Raw genomic sequence first — 15,599 nt, forward strand, 5'->3', positions numbered from 1 at the left:
TGCTATAAATATCTGGACATTCGAAATTGCTTTCTTTGGTGGAAACAAATATTTGGGGGCAAAACTGGAGTTGATCATAATCATATGCAAGTAATAGTTCTATGGAACAACCAATTACACCACTTGAGCTATGTGAATTTCCCACAATGCACTTAGCTCCTTATTGTTCAAAAACAATGTTTAAAACATATGTTTAAAAACATAAAAACAAAATATGTTTTCCAATATTACTTAAAATAGAGTTTGCCTTTGTCATGAGGAGTAACTTCAATTTTTGCTTTCAACGTTTTCTCTTAAACAATTCTTAAAATACTACATTATCATCCAACCACAACAGATTATTTTCTTCAGTACAAATTGTAACATGAAACTAAAACAACCTTATAGTTTCCAAATCTACAGCAAATACAAAGAACTTACATTATATTTTAGTTTTGTTGACAATTATATTTGATGTCATCTAGAAAAAAATCTATCAAATTCTCTGAACATTAATGTATCTCAGGGATCTCTTTTACCTTTTGAGAGGAATACAATGTATTTTCTTAAAAATTAATAAGCATACTTGAAATCTATTTGCTTAAAAGTCTGTACATTTTTACAAATGATATCTATAATTTTTCCTGACTTTAACCATGATTCTTACTTGAAAAATATTGCAAAAATGTGAGGAAATTAAACTATATTTTTAAGAAAAAAATTATGTGTACACCTGAAATTAACATATGTCAACTATACTTCAATTAAACATATTTTTCTTTAAAATTTTTAAAATAAAGAAAAATTACCTTAAAAATAGGGAAAACCCCAAACTCAACAAAGTGTATAGGGACATGAGGAGATCAGAACCTGAGTGGGCACCATTATGAATGGCTAGAAAGATATTTAGAAGACATGATCAATAGGATTTGTTGAATGTGGGATGAGGAAGAGGGAACAGTATAGACCACATATAACTTCCAAATTTCTACCTGGAGCAATGGGCGGAATGGATGGTGGGGCCATTCCAGGCCTGGGAAAAGGATGGGGAAATTCTTCTTGACTAATTGAGTCTAAAAGTAGAGTTCTAATAAATATGATTTTGTGTTTTCCAGCCCACTCATTTGCTCTTATTTAAAAGTATCTTGTTATGAATAGGGCAAGATTTAAATATTCTGAAGAAATACTGGTTAGAGGGAAATTGAAATTGTCATAGGATTGCTAAATATAATTGCTAGAATCATGTGGATCAGAACTGGGCCAAGTATCCAATTTTGTCAAGCAAAGAAATCATCTTTTATGCATTAAGCAGACTTTGAGTGCCTACTGGGTATCAGTCGTCACCATTCAAAGAGTTGGGGTGGGATGCCTGGGTGGCTCAGTGGCTGAGTGCCTGCCTTCAGCCCAGGGGCGTGATCCTGGAGTCCCAGGGATCGAGTCCCACATCGGGCTCCCTGCATGGAGCCTGCTTCTCTCTCTGCCTATATCTCTGCCTCTCTCACTCTCTGTCTCTCATGAATAAATAAAGTCTTAAAGAGTTGGGGCATAGTAGGGACAAAACATACACAATCTCCACTCTCAATGGTGTCTATGATTGACTGCAAAGGTATAAATGATGAGTAGAAGATGATGAAGATAAATTCATCTCAAATCATTACAAGTGCTATGAAAAAAACAAAACATGGTAAAGAACACAGTAAGGAAAGAGGGACTCTAAAGTGAGGAAGAATATGACATGATGCCCCTGAAGGGTTGGCCTTTGACCTGAGCCTTCCACGATGAGGGGCTGGCTGTAGAGAAACAGGGAAAGACATTGTAGAGTGTGGACTCCAGACTTCCTATACAGGGGAAGCAATCTGGTTGGAAGAAATTCGAGAGGACTTTTTTTAGAAATGACGTTTGCATAGAAAACACACTCTATTTGCTTAGGACGCATATTAATTTGAGATGGAGCTGATACAAAAAAAACAAAAACAAAAACAAAACCCAAAACCCCACAAAACAGGTGACCTACTACACTCTCTTTATACCCACCAAACCACTCTTTGGACTACTAACAGTCCAAGCAGAGAGAAAAGCACAAATAAAGGCACAAAGGTAAAACTAGCTGGGCTTTCCCAGGGGCTGGAACCTGTAAAGAAATAGAGGAGTGGGTAATAAGAGATGAGCTCCAGAAGGGCAGGGGGATCATGTCATACCTGGCTTGGTTCGTAACAAAGAGGATTAGAGGGTATGCTAATTGTATACTCGTATGCTGGGCATATTGGTTCTGTTTTATATATTAAATCCTCAACTCAGCATCTGGTGCAATTACTATTAGTAATAGTCACTGAGAGAAAAGCAGTACATTTAGAAAGAAGAGCACACAACTTTGTTGTTACACTTTCAACCTCTTTCTATAAAATACTGTCTCAAAACGGTTTCGGAACGGCATTTGCTTGATGCTGAAGGTGTACTTTAAGTCCTGTTCTGGAAAGATGTTCTGTTTGTCACCCAACGTAATAATAATAATACTCAAGATTTGTTGAATTTCTGATTAAAGATAACTGGTATAGTTAAAGCAGGTTGGAAAAACAGGCAAACTCTGGTGGGTGAAGCGGTGTATTTGCCCTTACGACATTGGTAATTTTCTTCCATTAACATCACCAAATATCTGATGATGTTGAAGCATTTTCTTTGGGGCAGGGTAGGAATGTTAGATTTTAAAATTGTTTCTCTCATCTGCCCTATCAATTTCATATGTGCAAATAGAGGGATGAATTGTGCAAATTCATATCATATGAATTTGTGCAAATAGAGGGATGAATTGCCTAAGAATGTCATCATAGTTTTCTTACATAAAAGTGGGGAAAAAAATGTATGAGATAATTAAGTTACAGAACCTATAACAAGTGAAAATGTGAACATTAAAAGCAAGAGCTTTTCTTTTCCTTTCATTCTTTCTTGAAAACCCAAGCCTTTAGAGTGGAAAAATGTTTAAGACCAGGTACCCAGGTTAATGGATTGATTAGACCAGTGATTCATTCATTCATTCTATAATTATATACCTCCTAAAAAAAAATAAATAAATAAATAAAAATAAAAAAAATTATGTACCTCCTGCTTTTTTGGGTGATATCCAGAGGGAAAAAAAAAAGAATAGTTATCAGATGTATCATCTGTATAATTAAATTGTTTACAGCCTAATTGATGAAACAAAACAGAAATATAAAATGTTTATAAGCAGGAGAACTGATATGAGGCAGTAGTATGGAGATATCACCAGGCAGTATAGGTTTTGAATGCCGGAGAGCACGACAGATCATTCAGGGTAGTGGGAGCCTCAGAAACTTCAGTTCACTTGGTTGGCCTCCCTCCTGTCTGGACATTTTCTCAGTGCAGACAGGTTTCTTCAACAGTATACACCCAACTGAGGTCAGATCAGGGTTAAAGTTTACATTTGAACAGCGGAAAATGCACAGGTCTTAAATTTGGTTGCACCGTGACAGTTCTACAACCTTAAAAGGGCATGTTTTTACCCCGTAATCAAAAAAGATCTTTCATTTATTCCATGCTCTATTATTTTCTTTAGTGAACAGACACTTTAAATTGCATACTTGTAGAGCTCCTGAAAGAAGCCTTTCAGAAATCCATCATAGTCTTCTTCCCTTCGAGTGACTAGATCCTCCCCTCAATGTTCTTTCCTGCCGACTCAGGAGGCACCCGTAGACAAACACCAAGAAGATTTATTTAAAAGAAACTTGGAAGCAATTTCTGACCAGTATGCTCAAATAGAGGTATGAATTGACTAACTTGATGTTTTTTTTTAAAATATGAAATTGGGGAATCTTTTTTAAGCTGAATTTTAAAATTACATAATTTATTATAAAATTATAATTTTGCCTTTTTTTTCCTTTTCCTACCCTCCCCCCAATTTAGTCCTAAAGCTATTAGGGAGAGAAGAGCAAGGTAGACATGTGTGCCAGTGGCCCAGATTAGGGTACCCAAGCCCCAGTAGGCTGAGGGCATTTTCCCTGTAGGAAGGCAGCAGGAGATTGGGTGTAAAAGCCTAAGGAGGGTGAAAAGGTTGTACGTAGGAGTGGTTCTCCCTGGGTGGCCCAATCAGGATCAAAATAGATATCAAAAATATAATAATAATAATGGTAGGGATCAACTACAACCTGTTGAATAATATAGGAAACCATAAGCCCATTCTGGTACAAATACATGAATAAATTGAAAGTTTGGTGAGGAAGGAGGTAGTGATACAGTGTCAAAGTACCAGCTCACAAAACAAAGATTACTACAGGAGAATGAACTTTATATGAAGTTTGCAGATTCCACCTTGATATAGTGATCAAGGGGGGCTTCTTTAGTAAAATGGAACTTACTAAAATTGTGTGCCGTCTCATAGAACACAAGAATGCAGCATTATTTCTGTGATATCCCTACCAAAGATGCACAGCCTAAGTCCAATCATGAGGAAACATCAGACAAACCCAAACTGAGAACATTCTACAAAATAGTGGGCCTTTACATTTCATGCATCAAGGTATTGATAGCCAAAGAAACACTGAGAAGATTGTTCCAGGAGAAAGAGACTAAAAAGACCCGACAGCTACGTGTACCTTGTGATTCTAAGCTGGAACCTTTTATTACAAAGTCGTTATTGGGACAATAGGTAAAGTTTAAGTGGGGTCTGAGGATTCAATGTGAGTAATATATTTGTGGCAATTCCTTGAATCCAGTGGTTGCATTCTAGTTGTGCAGGAAAACATCCTTGTTTGTAAGAAATACACGTCACAGTGTTCTGGGGTGATGGGACACCACGTTGGCAGGTTGTCTTAAATAGTTCAGGAAAATAAAGTTCCTTGTATTGTTCCTTTCGATTGTTTAAGTTTGACTGTTAACTGTTTTAACAATTGTGATATAAATTTGCTTTTACAATCAATAGCAATCCTTTAGTATTAATCATATACATTGTATATTAATCATATACATATTGTTAACTTAGATGCTCCATGTGGCATTGTAAAGCTTTTTATCTGATCGCCTGAAAAATGATGACAATACAGGCTGTCATTGGGGTTTTGTTAGTATTCATACGGGCATGTAGCATATTCTTTTTCCACTTTAAAAAAGGAGGGAAATATCTTAGTGATTAAGCTTATTGTAATAGAAAACAGGTTGATTTTTTTTTTTTGGTATTGTAAGTTTATTTTCAGTATTAAAGTCCGAAGCATGTTATTTTTTTCCCCCAGATAACAGAACAACAGATGCAGTCTTATGACTCAACAGAGGTCATTTTTACTCATTAAGGAAATCAGAGCCAGATAAGACGTATCTTTTGCAAACTTGGGTAATTTACCTAATTCGATTTTATGAATTATTTTTATGATTTCGTCTATAACTTTAAACTTATTCTTGCTTTTCTCTTTAAAAACACATAGACGTTTAACTAAATTGGACCTGTGATAAAAGTATCTATCAAAGATTTTGAAATAGAAATTTTAATTCCAAGTAAGAATAATAATAAATAGCATTAAGTGGTCATATGGGAAAGGACTTTTCCCTGTAAATAGATAGATCCATATGTAGTTATGCAGATACATGAATATGTGTAGATATCTACATATTTATAATGTAGTGCTCACAACAGTATGTATTAGATATTATTAGACTCATAAATAAACTGAAGTCTACAAGACTACATAGTCATACAAGTTTCTAAGTGAAAGGCATAAGTTGTCTTGTGAAATTGTATCCCAACTAGCCATATTATAAATCTATTTACTACCACCCTTCTGGGCTGTCTCTAGAATTGCCCAGGACCCTTTACAAACAACATATCCTGATACTCCCAAGTATTAGTGTTTCTAAGAAACTTAGTTAAAAGCTGTATCTAAAGAAACTCAAAGTAGAAAGAAGTCATGCAAGGTCAACACCAAAGCTCTTATAGGTAGAGCTAGGAAATAACTCATTTGAGGGATGCTGGGAATAATGGGTAGATTGTATTCATCTGAACCTTAAGTCTTTTTTACACAAATGACCTTAGCATATCATTTTTTCCCCCAATTTACAACTTCCTTGTTTCACTGCCCTAAACCAGCAGAAGTCCCACAGGAAGAGACCCAAGCTAATCATCTCCTTCCACCCACCCTAAGGACCATAGTCATCTGCATTTACATTGACTGGGGGAAAAGGCAATGACTAAGAGAAATATTGATTATCTTTGCAATGTCAAGTCCAATCTAGTTAGAAACTATATATCAGTTTAACCTGAAGCTAAGAATAAATTAGAATTCTATGCTATGGCCTATATCTAGAAAGTCACGTATCAGTAATTGATGGTTTAGTTTTTAAACTTTCTTGGGTTATTATTCCTATTTTAAATGTAAATTTGCTGTGATAAGTGTTTTTGACAAAGTTCAGAATAATTTTATTAATCTGATCAGAAAGAAAAGTACTTTATTGGCTGAGAGTGTCCCTCACAAAACTCATGTGTTGAAGCTGATACCCCAATATGACTATTTGAAACTAGGGCTTTCAGGAAGAAATTAAAGTTAAATGAGTTCATAAGGATGGGATCTTAATTCAGTAGAATTGTAGACCTGAGAAGAAGAGGAAGAGATGGGGCACCTGGGTGGCTCAGTGGGTGAGTCTGGGGTCCTGGAATCAAGTCCCACATCTGGCTCCCTGCTCAGTGGGGCATCTGCTTCTCCCTCTGCCTATGTCTCTGTCTGTCTGTCTCTGTCTCTCTCATGAATGAATAAATAAAATCTTTTTTAAAAAAAATTTTTAAAGAGGAAAAGATCCCTCTCTCTCTCTTCACAGACACATACCAAGGAAAGGCCAAGTCAGCACACAATAAGAAGGTGACCATCTGCAAGTCAAGAAAAGAGTTCTCTTCAGAATCCCACTATGTCCCCTGATTTCAGACTTCGAGCCTCCACAACTATGAGAAAATAAATTTCTGTTAAGACACTTAGTCTGTGGCATTTTGTTAGGGTAGCCCAAGTTAAATAAGACATTTCCCAAACTGACCTTCTGCTTATAAAGATAAATTCTATGCAGTTGTATTTAATTCCTATTTTCACTCTCAAAACCTACCGAGATCATTACTTCTCTTACTGAATCTCCATATTCTTTATTCTGTTTCATAAGAAGAAACTTAATTACATTTACTTCCCTTTGAAAGAATTGACATAAATTGCCATTAGAATCATATCTGATGCAAAGTACCTTCATAGTGCCATAGTTAAGGAGCCGTACAGTATTTTAGAAGGATGGTTTTAAAGCTTAAAAAACAGGAGCTACATCTGATCTAGTAAGTGAATTAGCAAGATGCTAATGAGATTAGAGAGGGGATATGACTGGTTCAGTCACAACTGAAGAAAGGGCTGGCGAAGATTCCTTCCAACACAGAACATCCTAGATTCTGATTCTCAGACATGCAGTTTGGGAGGTGGGTCATCTCTTCAGACTACGTTAGTTTGCCAACTGATTATTACTCAAGTATAATAAAAATGACAAAGACTCATGAGACTCCCAGATTAAGCAACTGACAAGGTCTGCATGCTAACACTGTGGACTTAATGTGGGGATGGTTGTTAGGGTGAAATGCTCTGTGCCAGAGGGCCAAATTAGCATCCCGGCTCAGTTTAGAATCCCACTTCTTGTTATTAACCTGAGGCAACCTTTCTGAGCTTCAGTTTCCTCACCTGCAAAATGGGATGATAGCGCCTACTGCATACACTAAGGAGGAAATGAGCAAATCCACGTAAAGCCCTTGGAAAAGTCCCCTGCATATAGCACTCAATAAGCATTCGCTACAGAAACAGTAGGACCAACTCTGCACCTGAGTGCCTACATATGTAAAATGTGAGCGACACAATTTTGTTTTACAAATGACATATAATTGGTCTTATAGATTTATGTAAATGCAGGGAATTATGTTCCTACTTGTATACCCAAAGAGCTCATTCCTGTTAAGTGATTTTTGAAGATGGGATATCAGGTATGAGATGTTGTGCTGGCTGGTCTCCATTTGCCCTTCTAGAACCATTCTCCACTCTTCTCTGCCTTATACCCCAGGGGATGGACTCTCTACTCTCTTCACACCTGGTCTCCTGCCCTTTGCTCCCTTTGAGTTTGGCCAGTGGGAGGCACTGATAGGAGATCGGAGGTTGGTAGAAGAGAAGGATCAGAAAGTATTCCTTCCCCACTGCTCAATATCCCCCCACTCCAGCCAGGATTTTAGTTGTGTATGTGTTCCTCCATAAAAAGGAAAGCCCCCTCGTATGGCCAACACCTGGTTTGTAAACCTTCCTTCTCTTTGCTCCTTCAGATTTAGGGGTGGTAACCCCATCTCACTGTTCCTTGTTCCTAAGTGAGGTGGCTTCGCCATCCTTTTGCTCTTTGTTGTTTTATTAAACATGATTCAGTGATTTTTTTCCATCTGCTGTGGGTTCTGATATGGATGCTTTTAACCTACTTATATATTTATCTAATTTGATGATGCTCTTGGAGGTCTCCTTTAATTGTCCTGTTTCTAGGTTGCATATTTTAAATCACAATATGTCTATTTAGAATCATCAAATAAACTAACTGGAGACTATTATAAAGCCCAGATATTTTAGTATTTGCTCCAGTATAGGAATTCTTTCTGTCTGTTACAAAGATTTTTTTTTTTTAATTGTAGTTATGTAATGTGCTAGTATCACTTAAGAATAGGTCTGGGTACTGACTGACTAAAGCTTAATTTTTTTTTTTTTTTAAGTAAGCTCCATTCCCAGGATGGAGCCCAATACAGGGCTTGAACTCAAGACCCCAAGAGCAACACCTGGGTTTAGGGGCACCTGATTGGCTCAGTTTGTTAAGAATTCAAGTCCTAATTTTGGCTCAAGTCATTATCTCAGGGTCTTGATATCAAGCCCCAGGTCAGGCTCTGGGTTTATCTCTTGCCCTTTGCTCCTATCCCCCTACTCTCTCTGTAATAAGTAAATAAAATCTCAAAAAAAAAAAAAAAGACCTTGAGCTGAGATCGAGAGTCAGAAGCTTAACCAACTGAGCTACCCATGCACCCCTGACTGAAAGCCAATTCTAAAATAGAATGCCAGAAACACAAGTAAGGCCTTAAAATGGGACTATAGCATGTTCTTTTGTCCTGTCACGAAGGTTAAAAAAATAGCCTTACCCAATTATTGGCCCATCATGGATGGCATGTAACCCATATATCTGTAATCTCATTGTAAGTAGATTAGCCCAGTCAATGTTTGGGTATTCTTCATCTGAAGATGTAGCTTGGACAATATTAGTAGCTAAGCATTTTGGATTTAAGAGACAGTAAAGCGACAGACTAATTTTTCCTTCTATTCTGAACCTAAGCTGAATTGCTACTATCCTGGAAAACTGAAGCAAACACAGTATAAAACCCAAGTAAGTGTAGACTCTATAAGAATGTGACTCAGCAAACTAGATGGTTTGAATTCTTCTATGGGATATTTAACAAAATCTCAGAAGAGAGATGAGAGCTATGGTATTTAAAGAATGCATACCACTTTGGCTGAGTTCCTACCCAACCCTTGCCATGCTATCCATCTACTAAATATGGATGAAAAACAAAATTTCTCCCAAACAGTAGCTAGAAGGACAAAAGAAGCTTGGGTCAGCTATACTAGGAAGAATCATAAGTATACTCACATTGCGGCAGGAAAAAAGGCTAAATAGAACTGCCTACTTATGAGCAATGTGAAATACCATGGCAAATATGCAAACGTTTTGAAGCAAAACAAAACAACATGTGTGGAGAAGAAGAAGAAAGCAAGAAAGGAATGTAACTTTCAAAGGAAAGATAAAGACTCTAAATGTAAAAACAAAACAAAAAAGACAACCCTCAAAGCACAAGAAAATTCATCACAATGATCTCACCTTAGAGAATAATAAGAACCTGAATTCAAGAGCTCAAAGATTAGAGGATGAACAATAAAAATTGAGGAAGAGAGGGAGGCTGTAGATTTAGGAAAGCAAAAGAAGACCATAAATATAGTCACAGAAATGAATAAATTAAAGAAAGCCAAATATAAAATAGAATTTACTAAACATTGAAATACTGACCTTGGGGAAAGATTGAGATACTTTCAGTAAATTCATATTGAAAGAGGCAAACAAACAAGAAAATAAATAAAGCAATCATAAGAGGACTAAGAGATATTGAAGACAAAATCTGGGGCACCTGGGTGGCTCACTGGTTGAGCACCTGTCTTGGGCTCAGGTCGTGATCCCAGGGTCCTGGGATCGAGCACCTTGCATCAGGCTCCCTGCAGGGACCCTGATTCTCCCTTTGCCTCTCTCTCTCTCCCTCTCTCCGTCTCTCATGAATAAATAAATAAAATCTTAAAAAAAAAAAAGAAAAAGAAAAGCCAACATAAGGATATGTAGCGCATTTGAAAAAAGAAATCCGAGCAAAGACTGCTGGGGATTTACCCCAAAGATACAGATGCAGTGAAACGCCAGGACACCTGCACCCCGATGTTTATAGCGGTAATGTCCACACAATAGCCAAACTGTGGAAGGTGCCTCGGTGTCCATTGAAAGATGAATGGATAAGGAAGCTGTGGCCTATGTATACAATGGAATATTCCTCAGCCATCAGAAATGACAAATACCTACCTTTTTCTTCAACATGGATGGACCTGGAGGGTATTATGCTGAGTGAAGTAAGTCAATCAGAAAAGGACAAACATTGTATGGTATCATTCACTTGGGGAATATAAAAATTAGTGAAAGGGAATTAAGGGAAAGGAGAGAAAATGAGTGAAAATATCAGTGAGGGTGACACAACATGAGAGACACCTAACTCTGGGAAATGAACAAGGGGTAGGGGAGGTGGGCGGGGGGTTGGGGTGACTGGGTGATGGGCACTGAGGGGGGCACTTGGCTGGATGAGCACTGGGTGTTATGCTATATGTTGGCAAATTGAACTCCAATTAAAAAAATAAATAAATAATAGAAAGAAAGAAAAAGATATCTGAGCAAAGAAATGCAGATGTATCCAAAGATATAAGGAATTTTTCCAAAAATGAATTCATTGAATCTCTCTCTCCATCTGCACACAAGGGGAATGGTGTTCACCAAATGTAATGATGAGTACTACCAGATGGCCAAGTTGGAGTGATTTTAAAACATTTGTGTCATTTTCACTTTTCTAACGTTTCAGATAAACATGTTTCATCTTTATTACAAAAATATAGGATTGATTTGCTTAAAAAAATCAGATGATATGTCGAAGCAGATATTTTCAGTGCCTTCCCATTTCCCTTCAACCCTCCTGTGCACTACAGCTGACTCCCTACTACCAGTATCTGCATTTCCATGCCCCAATGCCATCCCTCTCAACTGGGGAAGCCCACTATGTTCCTGTCGGCATTGTGACACAGAAGTGCTGAGAGACTGATATCCCCCCTAATAGCCCTAAATCCAGCCCCCCTACTTCAGGTAGGATCACTGAGACCTGTGTTTTATAGCATTTCCCAGGATTTCTCCAAGAGATCAACTCCAGTTACCCCCATAGAAGCAGACTAAATAGTGTGCTCTTTTCTGGCTGCTTTCCCTCCCCTTACTGTCCCACTGCCCAGACAATCTCCCATGCTTACCTCAAAATAAAGGATGTGCACTCAGATCCTTGTCTTAGGATCTTTTGGAAGAACCCTAACTTTTCTGTGCAAGTAAAACAATAAACACTGGATTTCAAAAATGGCAAAATGATTCTGGATGGTAAGGTTGGGGAATTTTTTTTTTTTTTAGTTTTTCTTCATTGCATGTTTAAAATTTTTTTCAATTATAAAGAAAAAAATACAAATAAAAAGTGAAGCAAAAGATACTAAAGTAAAAAATCAAAGCAGGCATCATCATTGCAAATTAGTAATCAGTGTCATAATTAAGCAATGCCCTAAACTGTCAGCACATTCTGCTACATAAAACTATTTCTGTTGTGCAGAATAGGTTTTACAAGACAAATCTGGAAGGCAGGTACCATTGTACCTAGGTCTGTATCTGCTTTCCTATTTTCCTCTCTTCCCTCATCAACCGTTTTGATCTTGTTACTCTGTGGGCGTTGTACTTTCACATTATTGTACTATTGCATCTACTTCTATGCTTATTAGTGCATTGTTTGTATCAACAAGGTCTATTTTTTAAAAGTAACCTCTGTAGAACCATAAACTAAGAGACTAGTAAAAACTCATGAATCCTACTTATTCCAAACAAATAATTTTACAAATTATACCAAGAACCACAATGGGATCCATTCAAGGTTAGCTATTTAAAAGCCACTTCGGAGGGGGGCTTGGGCCATGCAGTCAGTTCAGCATCTGACTCTTGGTTTTGGCTCAGGCCCTGATCTCACGGTCGTGAGACTGAGCCCTGCAACTGGCTCTGCAAGACTCCCCTGACCCTCCCCCTCCCTGCATTCAAAAATAAAAATTAAAAAAAAAATTAAATAAAATAAAAATAACTGGGACCAGAATAAAACCAGCTCTCCTGAATTCTAGTCTAATTATTTCTAAAACTTTTCTTCATTCAAAATGTCCTTCTAAACCTATTTCCCTAACCAGGTGCTGGCAAATAATGATGTGGGGTTGATAGCAAACAGACATGGGGCAAGAAAAAGGTGATTGGAGGCAAAAGCAGTAAGTGGACCTTAAGAAAGTAAAAATCACAATGTCCTACTTAGGAGTTGACATGATTCACTGATTGCTGCTAGATGGAAACGGGTATGTCTGCTGGACAGAAGGGGAAGGATGATGCAATGAGTAGCAAGTCTGAGCAGGGCTAACCCAAGCATGTCCATCCGTGTTTGACTAGTTTCTCTTCTAGGGTAAGGTTTAGTTGCAGTTTTTGCCACCACTCCCCTTCCTCTTTCGTCCTAGAAGTTCAAGGCTCTGCAGCTTAAAACAAAGAAAAACCCCTCCTTTCAAGCTTTCCGATATTTTGAAATAAGCTTCAAAGGACAAATACTTCTTTCATAATCCTAATGTCATTCTAAAGTTGGAGTCTTCAGAAGTAATTGCCTGCAAATTTAGGATGGGAAAACAAAATCACAGGTCTCAATGTTTCTGGAAGACCAAGAAAGGCTAAGATTAAGGTATCTCCCATTAATGAATTTTTGTGTATTTTGGATACTAGACTTTTATCTATTTTTTTTCAGAAGAAGAAAAATAGAAACAAAAAAATTTATTATAGGACCTTGAAGGTCAAAGTCACAAAATTTCATATATGATAGTGGCATATTTATACTTTGTCAATCTGTCAATCTTCTAAAGCTAAACTTTGAAATCAAAGTTCTCATGTATTCATGATTTATGTTACAAATTGAATTTATGTATTATGTGCACAACACAGTGCTAGTCAGTATGGGAAGCTAAGAAATTATAAAACACTAATGGGATTTTATATTGTTTTTGGTGATTAATATAGTTAATATAGCAAAAATCAAAATGATACAGCTCATCTTCCAAAGAGCAAACTCAAACCTTTGTGCTGGGATGAGCCACACTGTCCAGTCACACGCAATACACTTTGGACCCTTCCTATTTCTCTTGAGGGTTTTTTTTTTTAATGTTCTGTTTTAAAGTTCCAGTCTTCATTTGACCATGTTGATAGAATTAAGGGAAGAAGTAGAAAGTCCATCTTCAGACAAAAACATTCCTGGAAGAGAGTCCCTTAGGAGGCCCCCATATTGTTGGCTGTATTTCATAGGAGATTTTTAAGTAAATGCCTGCAGATCAGACCTCAGAACTTCAAGTCCCTATTCACACCTTTTAAGCAAAGGTTTCCTTCCTTATTTCACCCTGAGAGATCTGCGTTTGCTTTTAATGAACTATAGATATTTCTATTTTTAAAAATGCCTAGTGTGAGTACAGAGGAAGAAGTGATTACTGCTAACTGGAGAGTCCAACGAGGAAGGCTTATCAAAGGATTCAACATTTAAGCTCAGACCTAAAGAATGATTCCATTAAAAAAAAAGGGGGGGGTTGGGAGGAGGGGGGACCGTGGGTGGCTCAGTGGTTGAGCATCTGCCTTTGGCTCAGGGCATGATCCTGGAGACCCAGAATCGAGTCCCACATCGGGCTTCCTGCATGGAACCTGCTTCTCCCTTTGCCTGTGTCTCTACCTCTCTCTCTGAGTCTCTCGTGAATAAATAAATAAAATCTAAAAAAAAAAAATTAAATCCTACAATGAGTATAGGAAAGACAGTTCAGTCTGAGGCAGCTTTATTTTCTAATTTGGGCCATTTTGATGCTCACTAATAAAGAATAAAGCAGCAAAGTACAACACAGAGAAGTAGGTGTATCTTTGAATTTGCCATTCCAACCAAAAATCAATTAAAAACCCAGAAACAGAAGAGACTTAAACAAAACAAGCTCTTAGAGTTCTCCGTGAACGTGAAATATCCAGGGTACATTTGCCCCATTATCAGGGCTAATTTAAAGTGTGGATATTATCCACTGTTTTATGTGTAGCACTCCTTTATAGTCTTCATCTGATTAGCTTTATGATATCACAGAAGCTCCTATGTAAGTCACTTTCACTTAATCTTCATAAGTTTTAAGTGTGGAAATCTTAGAAATAAAGAAAAGCTTCTTAGTAAGTAGTTAAGGGAAGGAGATGCCAATCTTAAGTTATTTGAGTGGTGGTTAAATATAGTGTTCCCTGTTGATAGAGGAGAGCGTTCTTAAGATCTTAATGCTTTAAAAGTGTATCTATCATGTGGGATTTTAATTTTATTACTATCAAAGTGTAAATTTTGCAATCTTTTCTCCTGCCCACGTATTGACCTTCAGCTAAGCATATAATAGGCCTATGATAATATCCAGTCAGACTTTCCTAGTTCTTATTATCTGGTAAATGCTAAGGGGTAAGGGCTTTATACATATATTAACTAATTTGCTACAATATCCCTAGAAGTTAAGTACTTCTCATTTATTATGCTCATTTTATGGTTGGAAAAACAGAGGCTTGATTGACACAACCAAGATCTTACCATTAGTAATATGGGGAGCAGAAATCCAGTTTTCTTTCAGATAATGCTCTCTTCACCATTGCACAAAAGAGCCTTTTATAAAATCAAGACTATTATTATAAGGGCTGCCATATAGATATTTCAATCTAATTTCACAGTATACAAATTTGCCCATTCCTAATGAATTTTAATTTGTAAATGTAGCTGAAATTATAAATCGAAGGGACTTAAGGTGAGTTGTCTGATTACCTTTGAAAGGTAATCATAAGCATTTCAAGATGTATACATAAGCTTTTCAAGATGTAGCAGTTGATGCATAATTCATATATGTATTTAAAGCTGGTGAAATGGATTCTAAAAGTCCAAAATTTGTTTCTGAATTTTTCCTAGAAAATGCTTAGAATATATGCCCTATAATACGCCACATAAGCATTATTACACATGAGCTCTCAACTCTGAATTAAATCCACCTCATTATTATAATTATTTACCTTCGTTTATGTAAGATATATTCGCTATTATCTATGATTCATGTGATGTTGAGTTTGCCATCAAAAAAATAACCTTTCATGTGTGCCAATGGAAAAAATACACATCACTTACAAGATTCTCTAAGTTC

Source organism: Vulpes vulpes, chromosome 11, assembly GCF_048418805.1.
Source record: "Vulpes vulpes isolate BD-2025 chromosome 11, VulVul3, whole genome shotgun sequence".
Taxonomy (NCBI): domain Eukaryota; kingdom Metazoa; phylum Chordata; class Mammalia; order Carnivora; family Canidae; genus Vulpes; species Vulpes vulpes.